This window comes from Mastigoproctus giganteus, chromosome 4 (assembly GCF_048544385.1).
Source record: "Mastigoproctus giganteus isolate SK-2022 chromosome 4, ASM4854438v1, whole genome shotgun sequence".
In the NCBI taxonomy this organism is placed as follows: Eukaryota; Metazoa; Arthropoda; class Arachnida; order Uropygi; family Thelyphonidae; genus Mastigoproctus; species Mastigoproctus giganteus.
This window is the reverse complement of record NC_143578.1, coordinates 101570636-101593314: the sequence shown is the minus strand read 5'-3', so window position 1 is coordinate 101593314 and position 22679 is coordinate 101570636. Positions and strand designations below refer to the sequence as shown.

Here is a 22679-nt window from a genome sequence, read left to right as displayed (position 1 = left end):
TGGGGCCTCCAGACCTGTATAGAGTACTCGAAGTGTGGCCTGACCATTGCCTTATACAAGGGAATAATCATCTCCTTATCCCTGCTAGAAAAATTTCAGGTTTATCATTGACAAGACACCATGAGTTACTCTTGCAGACCTTCTGCACTGCTCAGAAAACTTCATATCTGCCTGCACAATTACCCCCAGGTCCTTTTCATTCTCTACCACTGTCAATGTAGTACCACAGAGTTGATACATTACTCTGGGGTTACTGTTTCCCATATGTAGTACTTTACATTTGTCAATGTTCAACTTCATTTGCCACCTCTCAGCCCATCTGCTCAAACTTTCCAGATCCTGTTGCAGCAGCATAGCATCAGTAGTGTCCTTAACAACCCTGGCAACCTTTGTATTGTCTGCAAACTTGGACATTAAGCTTGATATACCATCATCAATATCATTTATAAATACAGAAAACAACAATGGACCCAACACCGAACCCTGAGGGACTCCACTAATAACATTAGTCCACAATGAGCAGTGTCCATTGATTACCACTCTCTGTCTTCTTCCCTTTATCCATAGCAGCAATTTGCCTCCAATGCCACACTGCTCCAATTTGTGCAGCAGTCTTCCATGTGCAACAGTATCAAAAGCCTTTCTAAGATCCAAATATATAATATCAAAGTTATTCCCTGCATCCAGTTCTTTTGTGACTGCCTCATAGTATCCAATCAAATTGGTCAGGCAAGACTTTCCCTTAACAAAACCATGCTGTATCCGAGCTATAACTGAAATCTTGTCTAGATGATCCTGCAGTGCTTCTTTAACCACTGCCTCCATTAATTTTCCATTAATTTTCCAAGTCCTGTGAGTTTAAACTCACAGGTCTATAATTACTTGTGTCAGCCTTTGATCCTCCTTTGTGAATTGGGGTCACATTTGCACATCTCCAGTCTATGGGTACGTCCCCTGAGTCCAAAGAAGCTCTCATAATTATGGCTAAGGGTTTGCTTACTTCCTTTGCTCCCTCCTTGAATATAACTGGATAGATCTCATCCACCCCGGATACCTTTTTTATGTTTATCCTCAACAATTTCTCCTCCACTTTCCTTTCAGTTATTACAAAATCAACTAGCTCAGTGCCAGAGTTTACTTCACCTCTGGCATTCCCCTTCCTGAATAACTCCTCATGTGTGAATGTAGATAAAAAATATTCATTTAGTTTGTTAGCCACCTGAGCAGGATCCTCAACTGTTGAACCATCAATATTCAGTGGATCAATCTGATTCATCCCTTTCCTTCTAGAGTTGACATAGGTAAAGAACTCTTTTCTGTTTTTCTTTGCATCCTTTGCCAAGGATTTCTCATAATCTGCCTTTACCTGCCTAATCTCCTTTGTGACTTGGTTACAGACCAGCTTATATCTATCATAGGCTTCCATGTGACCCATTAATTTATATGTATCCCATGCATTTTTCTTCTCTGCCATATGTCTCATTAGTTCCTCTGAGATCCATTTAGGCCTAAACCTTGAACAATATTTCTTAGTTAGTTTATAAAGCCTAGTAGCTTCCAAGATAAATTATTTGAATGCTTCCCATTTTGAATTTGCTGTTGGTGGCATCATCAGTTGGTCCCATTGTATAGAATTTAAATACTGTCTCAGACCATTGTAGTCACCTTTACAAAAGCAAAAACCCTTCCCTTTACTCCTGATGGTAGTTACCTCTTTGAGTAAATCCCACTTCAGCACACTGTGATCACTGCCACCTAGTGGTTCCTCTATGTGCAGATTCTTAATGCATGAAGAATCATTACTGATAATCAGATCAAGAGTATTACTCCCTCTATTTGCCTCCCGAACATGCTGATGTAGAAAACAGTCATCCAATAAATCCACAAAAGCCTTGCTAGTGTGTGAGTGACCAACCCACAAATTCCAGTCAATATCTTGGAAATTAAAATCCCCCATTATAAGACTCACTGATTTACTTGCCCACTCTATTTCCCTGTACAGTTTCGTATTATACTCATCAGAATCATTAGGCCTATGGCACACTCCTACTCTCAATTTTGATCTCCCAATGCTTATGTCACACCAAACTGACTCGACACTGCACTGTCCAGCGATGTCGATCGGCTTCACTTCCTTGGATTTTGTGTTTCTTAACTAATAACATAACCCCTCCTCCCTTCCTATCCTGCCTATCCTTTCTGTACACATTGTACTCCCCAAATTCCAGTTCTGCATTCCTTATATCTGTGTGACACCACGTCTCTGATATCCCAACAGTATCTGCCTTTGATGTTTTGAGCAATACCTCAAATTCATCAAATTTATTTACCAAACTCCTAGCATTGGTGTACACACAAGTATGCATGCATCTATTCCTATTCTTAGCTACCCTAACACAACCCATGTGTTTACTTGTACCACAATGACCCCCCCCCCCAGCAGTCTCTGAAATACTCTTCATCTTGTTTTCCACGCTGCTGTTCATTCCAATAGAAGCAGTTTAAGAATCACTTGTACAGTGATTCAAGAATCAATTTACACAGTACTGAGCTGGACATCATCATTCTTCTCTTTCTTGCTTTCTCGGTGATTCCCTTCTACTTCTGAGTCTCTCTCTTTCTCTCTCTCTTAGGGTAACATGGGGAATTTTTTTTGGTTGGTACAGCATAAGCCTCAGGCTTCTTTGCACCATATGGCTAATAATAATAATAATGTGTATCAGTATCAAAAGCTTTACTGAAATCCAAGTATATGATATCAAAATATTTTTTTCCATCCAGTTCCCTTGTAACCACATCACAGTATCCAATCATATTTGACAGACAAGACTTTCCCTTAACAAAACCCATGCTGCGTCTGAATTATTACTGCAGTCTTGTCTAGATGAGCCTGCAATGCTTCTTTAACTAGAACCTGCATTATTTTCTCCAAAACAGATGTTAAACTAGCAGGTCTGTAATTACTTATGTCACTCTCTGATCCCCCTTTGTAAATTTCCGCACATCTGTTCTACAACTGTCTTTCCTCAATTTGAAACTGTGGCCCCTCGGGTTCTTAATCTGAGCAAGAGGAAGAATCCCATCAGCATTCAGCTTGCTGAAGCCATTCAAGGCTTTATAAACCTCAATCAGATCACCTCGCAGGTGCCTACTCTCCAGGTGCTGCAATTAACAGAACTTAAGCCTTTCTTGGTAAGAGCACCCCTTTGTTCCCCTCACCAATCGTGTTGCCCTTCTTTGTACTCGTTCTAGCAACTCTACTTCCTTTTTAAAATGAGGCCTCCAGACCTGTATACAGTACTCTAGGTGTGGCCTGACCATTGCCTTGTATAACGCGATAATCACCTCCCTGTTCCTCCTAGCAAAATTATTTTTGGCATTCAGTTCCTTTGTGACCACGTCATAGTATCCAATCAAATTGGTCAGACAAGACCTCCCTTTAACAAACTCATGCTGTGTCTTAACTATTACTGCAGTCTCATCTAGATGATTCTGCAATGTTTCTTTAACCAGCAATTCCATTATATTTCCTGGAACACAAATTAAACTAACAGGTCTGTAGTTACTTGTGTCACCTTTTGAACCTCCTTTGTGAATTGGTGATACATTTGCACACCTCAAGTCCATGGGGTCGTCCCCTGAGTCCAAGGAAGCTCTCTTAATTATGGCTAAGGGTTTGCTTACTTCCTTTGCTATCTCCTTTACTATAACTGGATAGATCCCATCCACCCCAGGTGCCTTTTTTATGTTTAACTTCAACAATTTCTCCTCCACTTTGCTCTCGGCTATTACAAAATCACTTAGCTCCCTGTTAGAGTTTGATAAACTTCTGGCATTCCCCTCATAGAATAACTACTCATGTGTGAACGTAGATGCTTAATACTCATTCAGTTTATCAGCTACGTGAGCATGATCATCAGTAGTCAAACCATCTATGTTAAGTGGTCCAATCTGATTCATCCCTTTCCTTCTAGAGTTTACATAAGTAAAGAACTCTTTCCTGTTTTTCTTTGCATCCTTTGCCAAGGATTTCTCGTAATCTTTCTTCGCCTGCCTGTAATCAAGTCCTTTATGACTTGATTACAGACTAGTTTATATCTGCCATAGGCTTCTGTGTCACCTGTTACTTTATATGCATCCCATACATTTTTCTTCTCTGGCACGAGCCTCATTAGTTCATATGACATCCATTTAGGCCTAAACCTTGAACAGTATTTCGTAGTTGGAATGAAAAGCCTAGTAGCCTCCAAAATTAAGTCCCTGAAGGCTTCCCATTTAGAATTCAACATTGGTAACATCATCAGTTGATCCCACTGTACAGAATTTAAAAACTGCCTGAGATGCCTGTAGTAACCTTTATGAAACAATAGCCCTTACCTTTAGCCTTGATGGTAGTTACATCTTTAAGTAATTCCCACATCAGTACATTTTGAACACTGTCACCCAGTGGTTCCTTTATCTCCAAATTCTTTATGCAAATAATCACTGCTGATAATCAGATCAAGATTATTACTCCCTCTGTGGAACTTGTTGTGGGTTGGTCACTTGCACAAATAAGTGAGTGACCAACCCACCAAGTTTCAGTCGATATCTGGAAAGTTAAAATCTCCCAATATAAGACATTCTGATTTACTGGCCCACTCTTTTTCTCTGCACAATTGCTCATTATACTCATCAGATTCATTAGACCTATAACACACAACTTCTCTCATTTTTCCTTTCTTAGTGCTTATGTCACACCAAACAGACTTAACATTGCATTGTCCACCAATATCAATTTGATGCACTTCCTTTGTTTTTATATGTTTCTTAACTAACAGCATAACCCCTCCTCCCTTCCTGTCTTGTCTATCCTTTCTGTATACATTGTATATGTCTTTGTGACACCACTTATGTCCGTGTGACACCACGTCTCTGATATCCCAACAATATCTGCCTTTGATATGTTGACTAGCACTTCAAGCTGATCAAATTTATTAACTATACTCCTAGCATTGGTGTACATGCAAGTATTCATGCACCTGTTTCTACTCTGAGTTACCCTAACACAGCCCATGTATTTATTTGTTCCACTATGACTCTCAACAGTCCTGGAAATCCCCATTGCCTTGCTTTCCAGGCTGCTGCTCAATTGCAATTTAATATGGAGTACATTTGCACATCTCCAGTCCATATTGACTTCCCTCGAGTCCAAGGATGCTCCCATAATTATGGGAGCTAAGATTTTACTTACTTCCTTCGCTGACTCCTTTAATATAACTGGATAAATCCCATCCACCCCAGATACCTTTCTTATGTTTAACTTCAACAATTTCTCTTCCACTTTGGTCTCATTTATTACAAAATCATTAAGCTCCCTGTTAGAGTTTAATAAGCTTCTGTCCTCCACTTCCCTAAAGAATTTCTCATATGTGAATGTTGATACAAAATACTCATTCAGTTTGTCGGCTATCTGAGAAGAAACATTAACATATTAACCCTAACTCATGACTTTTTTTTCAACATTGACCTGTACTTGTTAAGTAAATCTGCAGATCTTCTACCCTTAATGTCACTAGTGCCAACGTGTAAAACAATATCACCCTTTTTTCCCTTAAAAGATGACATCTGCTCTACAACATCATGAACTTTTGCCCCTGGCAGACATACTCTGGTCCTATTCCACCTATCCTTTTTACATAATATATTTCCCATCTTCCTGACAATAGAGTACAAACAATAACTAGCTCCTGTGGGACCAGTGCATTCTGCCTTGCAGATTTCCGTTGTGTTTCCTGATGCACAAGAGTGAGCTCTGGCAATGAGTTATGCAGTTGAGAGCTTGATGAGTCCCCAATTTAATACCTTTGAGGGCCTCTACCTGACTCTTCAAACTCTCATAAAAGCCAATCACAATGCTGAGTTGGCACCTAATTTCTTGATACTCTCTGCACCTAGCACACACAAAGACATCCTCCTTGGCTAGATCATGTCCTGTTCCAGAAAAGTCCGCAAAGATTTCACTAATTGCACCTTTTTTTAGGCTGTGATGCCTTGGAGAATCACTCCCTTGATTCTCGCACAAGTCACAGCACTCCTACTACTTTGTGACTGTTGCTTTGCTGCTCTAGTCTGGGGCATAATATCTGATTGAATACTATTGATTAACAATGAAAATTAATAAGATTAATAAATTTAATTAGTTAATTATTAATAACACTATCTAATAGATTCTTTAATGCAGTGATACATATTACACCATCTAGTCTTACGTTAGAGCTACCTATTTACCACAAATAAAAATTTAAATTCCCTACTATTTACTCTACTGTAACAATGGCAGCAAGATTCGAACCAATCAACTGTTTTACGTATATTAAGTAGCAACCTACAAAATCTCTATCTAAAATAAAAATAGCAAGCGTAACTAGGACTATAAAGCTACTTATAAAGGACAATATAATATGACAATTAAGTAAATAAAATGGCAAAAAACTTATGATTTCTTGGAGCTTGTAATTCACACCTTGACAAATGACAATGTTGATTGCGATTTGTCACTTTCAGTGATTGATTACAAATTTTGTTTACTACCACATGCTTTCCTCTAATCAGTAATGCTCCCTAGCTTCATAACATTGAAACATCAACTGGAATCAAACTGTTGACATGCATGCTTCATGTTCCATGCAGCTGGCTCTCCTGTTAGTGACAGGCTGTCATCCGATTGCCAGCATCTGTCAAAGTGTGTGGTTTTTAAATTTGCATTTCATTGCTGACAGGTCTAAAGGAAGTTTTAATTTCAAAACATAATTAAAAATATATGCTTTTAATATTAAAATGAAATTTTCATAGTTGTGTTCAGAAAAGATTAAAAATAAAGATGATATCAAAAAAAAAAGTGAACAATTTTGAATTATTTTTTTGCTGATTTTTCAAATATAGGCATGTGGTGGTCTAAGTGACTCCCACATGTGTACATTTGAAAAAGAAAATGAATACTGTCCAGTCATCTCCTCAATAGGTTTGTACAGAAGATTGAATGCCAGTAAATTAAATTATTTTTCCATCTCTTTTCATTTATATGTACATATACTATATTTCAAATGTTTTCCAGTATTATTTTTTTACTTATTAACACTATATGGCATGTATTTTATCTTGTGCAGGTTCTGACTTACATAAAAATTGACTTATGTAAAGTTTCACAAAATGTAACTCTTACTTAAGTCAGGGACTGCCTGAATTAATATGAAAAAATATATATAATTTCATGAAAGTTCCTCTCTCAACAGATTTCTTATTTCACATTTTTTGCTTGGTATCTGTTAACAGTATGACATTTTTGAAACATTGTCCATATGAAGTGCTTCTGCTTGTCTTTTTATCATTCTTACATTTATAATTCAAAAATGCAAATAGTAATTTAAGTTAGATTAGATCTTCCATCACTTTCATCTTGAAATATTAACTTTGCCATGTAAATTAATGGAATCATACTTTGTTGTACGATTCTAAATACATGCCGAGATTATAAACATAAATACAATAAAAAAATAACATCATACTTCCAGTTTCCTGAAACATAGGTACAGATTCTGCAGTTCTTTCAGTTCACCTTTCTTTTTTGTGAAATTAGAAGGGAAAAGACAGATAAAGTTAATTCAATAGACTCAGAAAAAAAATTCAGCAGAAAATTTTTTTTTATGGTTATAGTATTTTTATTGGAACAAATGACGAAAGACTTTATTTCAATTAGAATTTATTATCTGGGTAATTTTTCATGTCTTGGATAAATGCAACAGTATGATTTATCAGAGAGAACTGAATAAAAGAGAAACATATTTTCCGATTATAAAAAAAAACAAAAGTACTTCAGCATTACTTGGATAGAACTCATGTAAAAAATGGATGACTGTATGAATTTATAACTTCCTATGATGGGCAGCACATTTCTTATTATTTAGGAACAAAATGCCAAAGAACAATTTTGAAGATGGATTTGTTACCTTGCTAAGAAATCACATCGTTTAAAAGGCAAACAGATTCCTAATCATCATCTAACAGAGCACATTATGTGAAAAGAGCCTCTGACTGAAAACGAGGATTAGTTGTTATTACTTGAGCAACAGAATATAGATGAAACACATCTTTATTAAGATGGAAGACCTAAAAGGCGCATTGCATATAGACTCACACAAAGATATTCCCAAGATGAAGTATGATGAAATCCAAGGCTCGACATATAAAACATAGCAAACACATCATCCACATGGAATCTCTACTAAAAATTATATTTCATGCTTTGTCCTTCCTGAAATTCTCCAATACAATTGCACAGTGTAGAACCACCTCCCTGCTTAACATTTTCATTATTACTTACATACAACTACTTTTTTAATGTAGGCTCTGAGGAGTAGATCTGTGTTTTTCATATTTCATACTTCAGGGAAGTAGATCTATTTTTCATATGTGAGCTCTAGCAAGTAAGTTTATAGATCTCTGTTTTTCATTTATTTGACGTACATTTCAAATAATGTCTTTTTATATATAAATTGTCTTAATTTTTCCTACTCTTGCCAACTACTATTAACATTAGCATTAGTAGTGGAAAATGATGCAAGAAAGCAAACTTATACAGCATTAGCCAAAAAAAAAAATACATCTCCCATTTCTCCTATTCATTCACTACTATTTTTAGTAGAGTTTGTGTTGTTCTTCCCTGAATTTATTTAAACTATCAACTGATTGCTGGAACAAACTTCCAGCAATCAACAACCCACTGGCTAAAGGCAAACTTCCAACACATTTATTCTGCAACCATCCTTCCTCAATTTCAATTTGTGCCTCCCTCCGCGGTGTGTGTAGTCTGAGTAAGAGGAAGAATCTCATCAGCATTGAGCTTGCTCAAATCCATTCAAAACCTTAAAACAGCTTAATCAGATCATTTCACAAGTGGATAGCCTCCAGATGCTTGCAGTTTGCAGAACTGAAACCTTTCATGGAAGAGCACCCCTTTGCTCACCTCATCATTCTTATTACCCTTCTCTGTACTCATTCCAGCCGCTCTACATCCTCCCCAAAAAGCCTCCAGACCTGTTTGCAGTACTCAAGATGTGGCCTGACCATTGTCTTATACAATGGGATAATCACCTCCTTATTCCTGCTAGCAAAATCCTGTATATCATTGACAAAACCCCATGAGCTGCTCTGGAAGCTTGCATGAAATAATTAGTAAATTTCTTATCAGACTGCACAGTAACCCCCAGATACTTTTCATTTTACACTAAACTGAGTGTAATACCACAAAGTTGATAAATTACTCTGGGACTACTCCTACCCATATGACAACTTCAATTGCTATATCTTAGTACATCTACCTAATTTTTCTAGATCATGTTACAGCAACATACTTTCATTGCTGTCAATAACCATCCAGCCAATTTTTGAATTATCTGCAAACATAGATATTAAGCCTCATATATACTTACAGCAGTGGGCTCTGCAGCAAACCCTGCAGGACTCCAATAGTAACGTTAGTCCACAAAGAGCAGTGTCCATTGATAACCACTCTCTGTCTCTCCCATTCAACTATCCCTTTGTCCAAAGCAGTAACTTGCCCTTAATGCCACAGTCTTTTATGTGCAACAGTATCCACAGTCTTTTATGTGCAACAGTATATAGCCTACTTTCTTTACAGTCTCCCTTAATATAATTGGATAGATCCCATCCACTACAGATGCCTTTTTTATGTTTAACTTCAACAATTCCTCTTCCACTTTCCCTTCAGTTATTACAAACTCATTTAGCTCTTTTTTGGAGTTTGATATACTTCTCGCATCTCATTCCCTAAAAAATTTCTCATGTGTGAATGTAGATGCAAAAGGCCTATTCAGTTTTTCTGCAACCGGAGTAGGATCATCAAGAGTTGAGCCATCAATATCGAGTGGACCAGTGTGATTTATCCCCTTCCTTCTAGTGTTTACATAAGTAAAGAAGTCTTTGTTGTTTTTCTTTGCATCCTTTGCCAAAAATTTCTTGTAATCTGCCTTGGTTTGCCTAACCTTTTGTGTGAATTGAGTGCAGACTAGTTTATAGCTGCCATGGTCTTCTGCATCACCTGATAATTTATATGCATCCCGTGCATTTTTCTTCTCTGCCACAAGTCTCATCAGTTCATCTGACATCCATTTAAGCCTATCCTCTGAAGACTATTTTTTAGTTGGTATGAAAAGCCTAGTAGCTTTTATAATTAATTCTTTGAATGCTTCCCATTTAGAATTTTCTGATGGTTAAATCAGTTGGTTCCACTGTATAGAGGTGCCTCCGTAGCCAGGTGGGCAGGAGCAGCAGTGTGTAGCACACGCTACTTGATTAGACTGGGGTTCGAGCCCGTGACCATCAAATATGGAGGATGCGGAAAGGTCAGGGAATGACCACCACATATCCCTGGAGCAATATGGCCTTAGTTGCTAATGCTCCTAAAAACCAAATAACAAACAAACCACTGTATAGAATTTGAAAACTGTCTGAGACCACTGTAGTCAACTTTATGAAAACAAAAATCCCTCCCTTTAGCCTCGATGGCAATTACATATTTAAGTAAATCCCAAATCAATACACCGTGATCACTGTGACTTGGTGGTTCTTTTATCTGCAGATTCTTAATGCATGAATAATCACTGTTGATAATCAGATCAAGAGTATTACTCCTTCTGGTTGCCTCTCAAACATGCTGCTGTAGAAAACAGTCATCCAATAAATCCACAAAGGTCTTGCTAGTGTATGAATAACCATCCCACAAGTACCATTAAATATCTGGAAAGTCGAAATTCCCATTTATAAGAAATTCTGATTTACTGGCTCACTCTATTTCTCTGTACAATTGCACATTGTACTCATCAGAGTCATTAGGCCTATAACACACTCCTCTCATTTTTGCTTTCCCAGTGCTTATGTCACACCAATCTGACTCAACATTGCACTGGCCATGCATATTAACTGGATTCCCTTCATTAGATTTTATGTGCTTCCTTAACCAAGAATGTAGCCTCCGCCTCCTATTCCATAGTTATCTATTAAGAGGAGAGATCCCCTCCTGAGTGTCATCTTTGCAACACAGTGCTTTCAGTAAAACATATCCTTCTTGAATGCCTAAAATATGCAAGAGAATGCCAGGATCTCTTTACTCCAGTTACAACAGAAGACCCTCTTACACTTTCTTCACTTTTAGGCAATAAAACAAATGTTTCAAGCAATTTTACCTTTCTCAAAATAATTAATGTATACCACCTCCTTTAACTAGTTAAAAACTAACTTGCTTGTACTATTTTTTGCAATTATCTCTATCTGACAGGAAATATCATAAATACTTACCATATGTATGGCATACTATGGCCACAATTGCCGATGCACCTAATAAATCTCTAAAGCAACAAGAACAACAACAACCCCTCCTATTCTGTCTTTCCTTTCTGTATACATTGTACTTCCTATATTCAAATTGTGCACCCCTTCTATATGAGTTTCTGATATCCCAACAATATCTGCCTTTGATGTCTTGATCAACTCTTCAAATTCATCAAATTTATTTACTATGCTTCTAGCATTGGTGTACTTGCAAGTATACATGCACCTTTTCTTATTCTTAGTTATCCTAACACAGCCCATATATTTACTTGTTTCACAATGATTCCCAGTAACCAATGATATCCCCAGCACCTCACTTTCAAGGTTGCTGCTCATTCCAATAGAAGCAGTGCAAATATCACCTCTGCCTGTGGCTATTGTCACTGTATTAGTCTGTGTATTCCTCCAAGCTAACAGTTTTCCAACCCACCTAACACTGCCTCGATAACATCAGTAAATATTCTTGCACCCTTTCTATTTAAGTGTATTCCATCTCTGTAGTAGTCTCTCCTGCTAACAAGCACAGACCACACTGAGAAAAATTGTACCCTGTGATCCTTGCACAGTCTCTCCAGGACCTAGTTCAGAGGTTTCTAAACTTTTTCGGTTCACAGCGCCCTTAGTGTCTCAGTAATTTTTTCACGGTGCCCCTAGACCAAAAGAAATACCTAACAGTTCCTTTTATTAAGTAGTTAGGTCCAAACAACTTAATAAGTAATGTTAAAACTGTGGTAATGTTGACACTGTGAACTAACTCGAGCTAGTAGTCCACACGGTGTTCGACAGATGTTGAGTATCGCTGTGTTTCCCTCGAAAATTTAAATTATCTGGCAGCGCCCCTGTGAGTTCGCTCCGGTGCCCTGGGGGTGCCACAGTGTACAGTTTGGGAACCGCTGGCCTAGTTGATTCACAAGGCTCTCGTCATATACTTCCTCCTATTGTGTCTGGGCAGATTTGCAGACACTTTTCAAATGTAACCTTAACTTGTGACTTTTTTTGAACATTGACCTGTACTTGTTAAGCAAGTCTGCAGATCTACTCTTGTCTTTAGAGTTACTGTACATTGATATTGAGGTGATATTGTTGTACACGTTATTGCTAACTTGGACAACAATATTACCTTTTGTGTCCTTAAAAGATATCTGCTCTACAATGTCATCAACTTTTGCCCCTGGAAAACATATACACCGATCCAATTCCACCTATCCTTTTTGCACAATATATATCCTGTTTCCCCGACAATAGAGTAACTGACAACAACTAGCTCTTGTGGGTCCAGCATATTCTGCCTTGGGGGTTACTTGCTGTGTTGCCTGATGATTACCGGGTCTTGGCGCATTATAGCCTTAGTTGCTAATGCACCAATAAAATCCAAACCAAGCCTGATGATCAAATGCAAATTCTGGCATTGATATTGGTAGCGGAGAGCTTGATGGGTCCCTCAGTTTAATTCCTTCAATGACATCCACCCTGTTCTTCAAGCTCTCAAAAGGCCTATAAGAATGCTGAGTTTGTGCTTAATATCCTCACACTCACATCGAGCACACACACACAGTCATCCCACTTGGCAATATCATGTCCTTTTTGTGATAGCTCTGCAGACATCAAATAAGCCCTACATTTCTAAGGCCATGATTCAAAGGACAATTGCTACTCCCCTCCTCAGTTCTCCCCAGAGCCATGGCACTCCCACTAGGTTGAGCCCTTATATATAATTAAAATTTGAATGTTCTTATCGATACAAAAAATGTCAGCAGAAGTCGAATGTAGTTCCTTAAGCAATTATAAATGATAAGTAACAAACAAATTCACCAACATAATCAGACAATCAAAATAATAACTACACTTCTAATCCTAAATGAAAAGTTAAATTCAGTAACAATCCTACTTCAATTCACCAGTTACACAGCTATAATACTACCACACTACCAAGTTTGCATTATATATATTAGGCTATACTGTCGCATTTAAAAGTCATAAGTTAATTATAATATATAACAAAATTATCCAACTAACCCCAACCTAAGTGATTGAACTTTAGAGCTACCTATTTATCACGATTCAAAAATTAGAATTCCCCTCCCACTCACTCTATAACAATAGAGACAGGATTTGAACAATACAAAGGTTAATAGTAGTAGTAATGGAAAATGATGCAAGAAAGCATGCTTATACAAATTAGCCAAAAAAAAAAAAACTTATACAGTTCACTCATCAGTACCCTCCAAGAATTTTTATAATTCTTCCTTGAATTCATTCCAACCACCCGCTGGCTAAAGGCAGACTTCTGCACATCTATCCTGCAACCATCCTTCCTCCACTTGAATTTATGCCTCCATGTGTGTAGTCTCAGTACACGTGGGGGCATAAATCTGTTTCTGGAAGAATGCCATTAACATTCAGCTTACTCAATCCATTCAAGGCTTTAAACACCCCAATCAGATCTCCCTGCAAGTGCCTAGTCGCGAGATGCTGCAGTTTGCAGAACTGAAGCCTTTCTAGCTAAAAGCACCCTTTTGTTGCCTTCACCAATCTGGTTGCCCTTCTATGCAGCCATTCCAGCTGATCTTAATTCTTCCTAAATTGAGGCCTCCAGACCTCAATATACAGTATTCAACATGCAGATTAACCATGGCCTTATAGAAAGGGATAATCACCTCCTTATCCCTGCTAGCAAAGTTTTTGTATATCATTGACAAAACCCCATGAGCTGTCCTGGCTGCACATCTACGCCGCTCAGAGAATTTCATGTCTGACTGCAGAACTACCATTTCTATTCAGGTATTTTTCATTCTCCACTACCCTGAGTGTAGCACCACACAGTTGATAAGTTAGTCTGGGGTTGCTGCTACCCATATGTAGTACTTTGCATTTGTCAACGTTAGAATTCAACTGTCATTTCTCGGCCTCAACCCAATTTTCCTAGATCTTGTTGCAGTAGCTCTAGAGCAGCAAAGCAACGGGCACAAAGTGGCAGGAGTGCTGTGACTCAGGGAGAACTGAGGGGGGTGATTCTCCAATGCATCACAGCCTAAAAAAATGTGCAACTTGTGAAATGTTTGCCGAACTCTCTGGAACGGAACATGACATTGCCATGGGTGATGTCTTTGTGTGTGCGCGATGTAAGGAGTGTAAGGAAATCAGGTGACAACTCAGCGTTGTTATGGGCCTATATGAGAGTTTGAAGAACAGGGTGGATGCCCTCAAAAGATCTAAATTGAGGGGCCCATCAGGCTCTCAGCTGCCCACATCAAAGCAGGAGCTTGCACTTGGTCATCACGCAACACAGCGGCAACCCCCAAGGCAGAATGCACTGGTCCCACAGGAACTAGTAGTTGTTGGTGACTCTATTGTCAGGGAAACAGGAAACATGCTTTGTAAAAAGGATAGGTGGAACAGGACCAGGGTATGTCTGCCAGGGGCAAAGGTTGATGACGTTGTAGAGCGGTTATCATCTTTTAAGGGCAGAAAAGGTGATATAGTTGTACACGTTGGCACTAATGATATTAGGAGTAGGAGACCGGCAGAATTACTTAACAAGTACAGGTCACTGTTGAACAAAAGCTGAGAATTAGGGTTGAATTTGAAAGTGTCTGCAATTCTGCCCAGACACGATAGAAGGGAGTATATGATGAGAGCCTTGTCGATCAATTCAGCCCTGGAAAGAATGTGCAAGGCTCAAGGGGTAGAATTTTTTTCAGCCTGGACTGTACTTGTTAACAGGAGAGACTGCTTCTATAGGGATGGGATACACTTAAATAGAAAGGGTGCAAGAATATTTGCTGATGCTATCGAGGCAGTGTTAGATGGGTCAGAAAACTGATAGCTTGGGGGGATACAAGGACTAATATTTTAACAGTAGCCATAGGCAGAGGTAAAGGTGATTCTTGCACAACTTCTATTAGAATAAGTAGCGACCTGGAGCGTGGGGTGTTGGGGGTTTCAGGGACGGATGGCAGTCATCCTGAAATAGGTGGGTATATGGGATGTGTTAGGGTAACTAAGAATAGGAGTAGGAGCATGTATGCTTGCATGTATACCAATGCTAGAAGTATAGTAAATAAATTGAATGAATTTGAACTGTTGGTCAAGACATCAAAGGCGGATATTGTTGGGATAGCAGAGACATGGTGTCACACAGATATAAGGAATGCTGAACTGGAATTTGGGGAGTACAATGTGTACAGAAAGGATAGACAGGATAGAAAGGGAGGTGATGTTATGCTGTTAATTCAGAAAAACATAAAATCAAAAGAAGTGCATCCAGTTGATATAGATGAACAGTGCACTGTTGAGTCAGTTTGGTGTGACATAAGCACTGCGAAAGCAAAAATAAGAGTAGGAGTGTGTTATAGGCCTGATGACTCAAATGAGTACAATGAACAATTGTACAGAGAAATAGAGTGGGCTAGTAAATCGGAATGTCTTATAATGGGGGATTTTAACTTCCCAGATATTGACTGGAACTTGTGGGTTGGTTACTCACACACTAGTCAGACTTTTGTGGATTTATTGGATGATTGTTTTCTGCAGCAACATGTTTGAGAGGCAACCAGAGAAAGTAATACTCTTGATCTGGTTATCAGCAGTGATCATTCTTGTATTAAGAATTTGCAGATAAAGGAACCACTAGGTGGCAGTGATAACAGTGTACCGATGTGGGATTTACTTAAAGATTTAATTACCATCAGGGGTAAAGGAAAGGGTTTTTGCTTCCATAAAGGTGAGTACAGTGCTCTCCGACAGTTTTTAAATTCTGTACAGTGACGATGTTACCAACAGTAAATTCTAAGTGGGAAGCGTTCAAGGAATTAATCGTGGAAGCTACTAAAAGTTTCATACCTATTAAGAAATATTGTTCAAGATTTAGGCCTAAATGGTTATCTAATGAACTAATGAGACTCGTAATAGAGAAGAAAAATGCATGGGATGCATATAAATTATCAAGCAACTCAGAAGCCTATGGCAGATATAAGCTAGTCTGTAATCAGGTGACAAAGGAGGTTAGGCAGGGGAAGGCAGATTACGAGAAATCTTTGGCAAAAGATGCTAAGAAGAACAGCAAGGATTTCTTTACTTATATAAACTCTAAAAGGAAGGGGATGAATCTGATTGGTCCACTTGACATTAGCCGACCGGGCTAGCTGGGTGGGTGAAGTGCCTGCCTGGCAACCCAAAGGTCGCGGGTTCGATTCCCGCCTCGGGCTTGGATCAAAGTACTGCAAAAACTTTGGGAGGTGCATTATGGCCACAGATACCGATGCGCCAACAACTACCAAAAATAAATAAATAAACCACTTGACATTGATGGTTCGACTGTTGATGATCCTGCTCAGATAGCAAACAAACTGAATGAGTATTTTGCATCTACATTCACACATGAGGGTTTGAAATGGTTTGAAAGGTTTGAAAATGGCAGAAGGTTATCAAATTGTAGCAGGATACTTAATGATTTTGGAATAACTGAAAGCTAAGTGGAGGAGAAATTGTTGAAGTTAAACATAAGAAAAGCACCTGGGGTGGATGGGATCTATCCAGTTATATTAAAGGAGGTGGCAAAGCAACTAAGCAAACCCTTAGCCATAATTATGAGAGCGTCCTTGGACTCAGTGGAGGTTTCCACGGACTGGAGATGTGCAAATGTATCCCCAATTCACAAAGGGGGAATGAAGGGTGACACGAATAATTACAGACCAGTTAGTTTAACTTCTGTTCCGGGTAAAATAATGGAGTCACTGGTTAAAGATGCATTGCAGGATCATCTAGACAAGACTGCAGCAATAATTCAGACACAGCATGGGTTTGTTAAGGGAAAGTCTTGTCTGACAAATTTGATAGGATATTATGATGTTAGCTACAAAGGAACTGGATGCAAAAAATAATTTTGATATCATATATTTGGATTTCAGGAAAGCTTTTGACACTGTTGTGCATGGAAGACTATTGTACAAATTGGGGCAGAATGGTATTAAGGGTAAGTTGCTACAATGGATAAAAGGATGGTTAGGTGGGAGAAGACAGAGGGTGGTAATCAATGGGTGCTGCTCTTCGTGGACTGATGTTATTAGTGGAGTCCCACAGGGTTCGGTGTTAGGTCCACTGTCGTTTTGTATATTTATCAATGATATTGATGAAGGTATATCAGGCTTAATGTCGAAGTTTGCAGATGATACAAAGGTTGGCAGGGTTGTTAATGACAGTAATGGCAGTGTGCTACTGCAACAGGATCTAGATAATTTGGGCAGATGGGCTAAGAAATGGCAACTGAAGTTTAACCTTGACAAATGCAAAGTACTGCATATGGGTAGAAGTAATGCCTGAGAAATGTACCAACTGTGTGGTACTACACTTAAGGTGGTAGAAAATGAAAAAGACCTGGGAGTAATTGTGCAGTCAGATATGAAGTTTTCTGAGCAATGCAGACAGGCTGCCAGGGCAGGTCATGGGGTTTTGTCAATGATATATAGGAATTTTGCTCGCAAGGAAAAGGAGGTGATTATCCCTCTGTATAAGGCAATGGTCAGGCCACGCCTTGAGTACTGCGTACAGGTCTGGAGGCCTCATTTTAGGAAGGATGTAGATTTACTTGAGCGTGTACAGAGAAGGGCAACAAGATTGGTGAGGGGAATGAAGGGATCCTCTTACCAAGAGAGGCTTAAGTTCTGCAAATTGCAGTGGCTGGAGACTAGGCACCTGCGCGGTGATCTGATTGAGGTGTATAATCCCTTGAGTGGGTTGAGTACGCTGAATTCTGATGGGATCTTCCACTTGTTCAGATTACGAACCTAAGGGGGCATAAATTCAAATTAAGAAAGGACAGATGTAGAACAGATGTGCTGAAATTTGCCTTTAGCCAGCGGGTGGTTAATTGCTGGAACAATCTACCATCTGTCGTTGTGGAAGTTGATAGGTTGAACAAATTTAAGGAGGAACTGGACAGGCATTTGGAGGCAATGGTGTGATTTTTTTTTTTTTTTTTGGCTGATGCTGCATAAGCTCATACACTTGCTTTCTTGCATCACATGCCACTACTACTACTATGTCATTAACCACTCTGCCAAACTTTGTATCATCTGCAAACTTAGACATTAAACTTGTTATACCTTCATCAATATCATTGATAAATATTGAAAACAACAATGGGCACAGCACTGAACCCTAGAGAACTCCTCTAATAACATTGGTCCACGAAGAGTAGTGCCCATTGAAAACTACTCCTTGTCTTCTTCCACTTAACCATTCCTTTATCCATAGCAGTAACTTGCCCTTAATGCCACATTGCTCTAAGTTTGTACAGCAGGCTTTTATATGCAACAGTATCAAATGCCTTTTTGAAATCCAAGCATATGACATCAAAATTTTTTTTGCATCCAGTTCCTTGGTCACTGCATCATAGTAACCTATCAGATTGGTTAGACAAGACTGCCCCTTGACAAATCTATTTTCTGATTGCAATATAATTAACCAGTGACTCTATTATTTTCCCTGGAACAGACATTAAACTGACAGGTCTGCAATTACTCATGTCACCTTTTGATCCCCCCCTTATGAATTGGGGATACATTTGCATATCTCCAGTTCATAGAGACCATCCCTGAACCCAAGAATGCTCTCATAATTATGGCTAAGGTTCTACATATATTAAGTAATAACCTACAAAATCTCTAGCTAAATTAAAAAATTAATTGATGAGCATGAGTAGGACTGTATACCTACTTATAGAGTGTGATTAATATGACAGGTCAATAAAATGGCAGAATTTTTCAAAAACTTATCCATTTCCTGGAGATAAAAATTCTTTAACTAGCACATGGATACTTTCATCCCCAAATGCAATTTTTTCTGTTTCTAACTGATAAACATTTTTCATAGATAGTGAAGCAAACATAGTGTGTTAAGGATACTATTGCTTCAAACAAAAAGTTGTAAGTTAAGTTTATGGATTTTTTTTAACATTTTTTATTTATTTATTTTTCTTAAACTAAAGTTTGAGTTATTTTTTTTCTTAAAATTAAAGTTTGAGTTTTGGCAATAATTTTACTTTACCAGGTAATAAACTCAAAATAAGAAGAAATTAACATTTTAAAGCATTTATGTACAAGGTTTTTATTTGCACAAAACTTTAAAGGGCAGAGGGAATGGCTTCAGACAGTTTTTAAATTCTTTGCAGTAGGATCAACTGATGATAGTACCAATAGAAAATACTAAATGGGAAGCATTCAGGGAAGTAATCATAGATGCTACTAGGCTTTTTATACAAACTAAGAAATACCATTCAACACTTAGACCTAAATGGATGGTAGATGAACTGATCAGGCTCGTGGCAGAGAGTTAGTCTTGGACCACATTAAAACTTGCCAACACTGACAGTTTATTATATATATCAATTCATTGAGTATGCTACAGGCTTTATCTGTGATGAGACACATTACTCATCCAATCCTGTCCTGGGTTCTGCAGATGTTATCTATGAAGGTGGTTTCGATATCCGCTTCTGCTGGATCCCCAGCCACATTGGAATTAAAGGAAATGATTTGGCTGACAATGCAGCCAAAACAGCCACCCTGTTGAATAATCTTAGCCTGTCGGTCCCCTATACAGACTGCAGACAAATAATCTCTAACAAGATATATTCACAGTGGCAAGACTTGTGACATGGGCAGGTAACCAACAAACTAAATCAGATTAAGCCTGTAATCAAACCATGGCAGTCTGGTCTATGCAGGGTTCGTAAAGAGGGTTCATAAAGTTGTTCTTGCTCAGTTCCACATAGGACACAGTCATCTGACACATTCCTTTCTGCTGAAGGCTGATAACCCTCCTATGTGCGAGCAATGCGACATTGTATTATCAATCAATTGTATTTTAACTGAATGTATCTGACAATAACCTTGTGTCAGCAGTTTTTAATTTTCTAAAAGCCGTCAACATGTATACATTTATTTAATGTAAATAGCTTGCTTTTATTGCTGTACTAAGTTTTATATATTGATGTACAGTAGATATATAACTTTTCGATGAGGTAACCTTTTTAAAGATTACCAAAATTTCGACCTTTTTAAATTTTAATTATGACATGGTGCATTATGACTAGAGTTGTTTTTGCATCATAAAAATCCAAACAAACTGAAAGGAAAGCAGAAGAGAAATTGTTGAAGCTAAATGTGAAAAAGGTGCCTAGGGTGCATGAGATCTGACCATTTATATTAAGGGAGGTACCAAAAAAGTGAAGCAGACCTTTAGTTATAATGATAAGCACCTACTTGGATTCAGTGGAGGACTAGAGATATGCAAATGTCTCTCCTATTCAGAAAGGGGTATAAAAGCATGATGGGAGTACTTACAGACCTCTTAGCTTGACTTCCATTCCAGGGAAAATAATGGAGTAAGTGGTTAAAAAAGTAACAGGGAGCTTAAATGATTCTAGACAGGAATGTAGCTATACTGCAGTCACAGCATGGATTTATTAAGGAGTAATCTTATCTGATTGGATACTATGATGCAGCAACAAAGGAACTAGTTACAAAAAATAATTTTGACATTATATACTTAGATTTCAGACACATACTACAAATTGGAGCAGTGTGGCATTTGGGAAAGTTACTACTATGGATAAAAGGCTAGTTGAATGACTGAAGACAGAGCGTGATTATATATAAGCACTGGTATGGACCACTGTTATTAGTGGAGTCCCTCAGGGTTCTGTTCTGCACCCCTTACTATTTTCGGTATTTATTAACAATATTAATGAAGGCACATCAATCTGATTGTCTAAGTTTTCACATGATATAAAGGTTGCCCAGAGTGGTTAATGACAGTAATCAGGTTATGCTATTGCAACAAGATCTAAAAAAATTAGGCAGTGGGTTTAGAAGTGACAAGTTTAACATTGAAGGTACTGCATATGGGTAACAATAATCCCAGAGTAAGCTACCAACAGTATAGTACAACACTCAAAGTTTTGGAGAATAAAAAAGACCTGGGAGTAATTGTGCAGTCATATATGAAGTTCTTTAAACAGGGCAGGTGGGCTGCTAAGACAGCTTGTGGAATATTTTCAATCATATACAATTTTGCCAGCAGGGATAAGGAAGTGTTTATCCTGTTTTGTAAGGCAATGGTAAGTCCACATCTTGAGTATTGCATTGTAGGTCTGGAAGCCTCATTTTAGGAAGGATGTGGATCTGTTGTAATGGTTGCAGAGAAGAGCAATACAATTATTGAGGAGGAAGAAATGTTTGCTCTTACCAAGAAAGGTTTCAGTTCTGCTTTTTCAGTTCAGCATCTGGAGGTTGGGTACCTGTGATGAGATCTGATTGAGATATTTAATTATTGATATTTATTGAAGAAAAAACAGTTGAATTATATCCTTACATCACCATTTCTCTTCGGATATTATTAACATTGCCAATTACTGTTGCATCTGGAGAGTTATTTGTTTGTTATTTGGTTTTTAGGAGCATTAGCAACTAAGGCCATATTTCTCCGGGATATGCGGTGGTCATTCCCTGACCTTTCTGCATCCTCCGTATTTGGTGGTGACGGGCTCGAACCCCGGTCTAATCAAGAAGCATGTGCTACACACTTCTGCTCCTTCCCACCTGGCTACGGAGGCGCCGCATCTGGAGAGAGAAGTTTTTCAAGACTCAAAATGATTAAAACATATTCTCAAGCAACAATTGGCCAAGGCTTTGAATGAATTGAATAAGTTCAGTGTTGATGGCATCCTTTCTCTTGCTTAGACTACACTCTTAAGGGATTATAAATTCATATTGATGAAGGAATGGCTGCAAGATAGATGTATGGAGATTTGTCTTCAGCCAGCTGGCTGTTAATTGCTGTAGCAAACCTCTATCTGGTATTGTGGAAGTTAGTAGTTTATGAATAAATTTAGGAAGAAATTAGAGGATGAGCAGGAAGATAAAGGAATAACAGACAGGGTGCTTATCATGTAAAAGTGACAAATAGGTGTAAGGGTTTCATTTGTACAAAGATTGAGCATGAAATGCAGTAAGACAGGTCAAAATACAGATAAATAGATAATGATTTTGCCAGTTTCATAAAAATGGAGTTAATTATGACAGATCTCCAGCTTAAAAGGTGGTACAATTCACACATTTTACTGTATAAAGACGGTTTTTTTAGTATACTAAATTACCACCCAGAAAATTAGTACAGCTAATATATTACCGGGTTACAGATATACCATTAAATATTATATCAACCTGTTTAAATTTAGTTCCTCTTACTAGTTCATGCTAATTTGTTAGAATGTTACAGTGAACAGAAGT

The 22679-nt window shown here is 38.2% G+C and overlaps 1 protein-coding gene across 4 annotated transcripts in view; it reads left to right on the top strand.

Moving 5' to 3' along the window:
* Positions 1-22679, top strand: part of LOC150086955 (tyrosine-protein phosphatase 69D-like) — an 823111-nt gene that overhangs the window by 571928 nt on the left and 228504 nt on the right. The gene's annotated exons all lie outside the window — the stretch shown is intronic.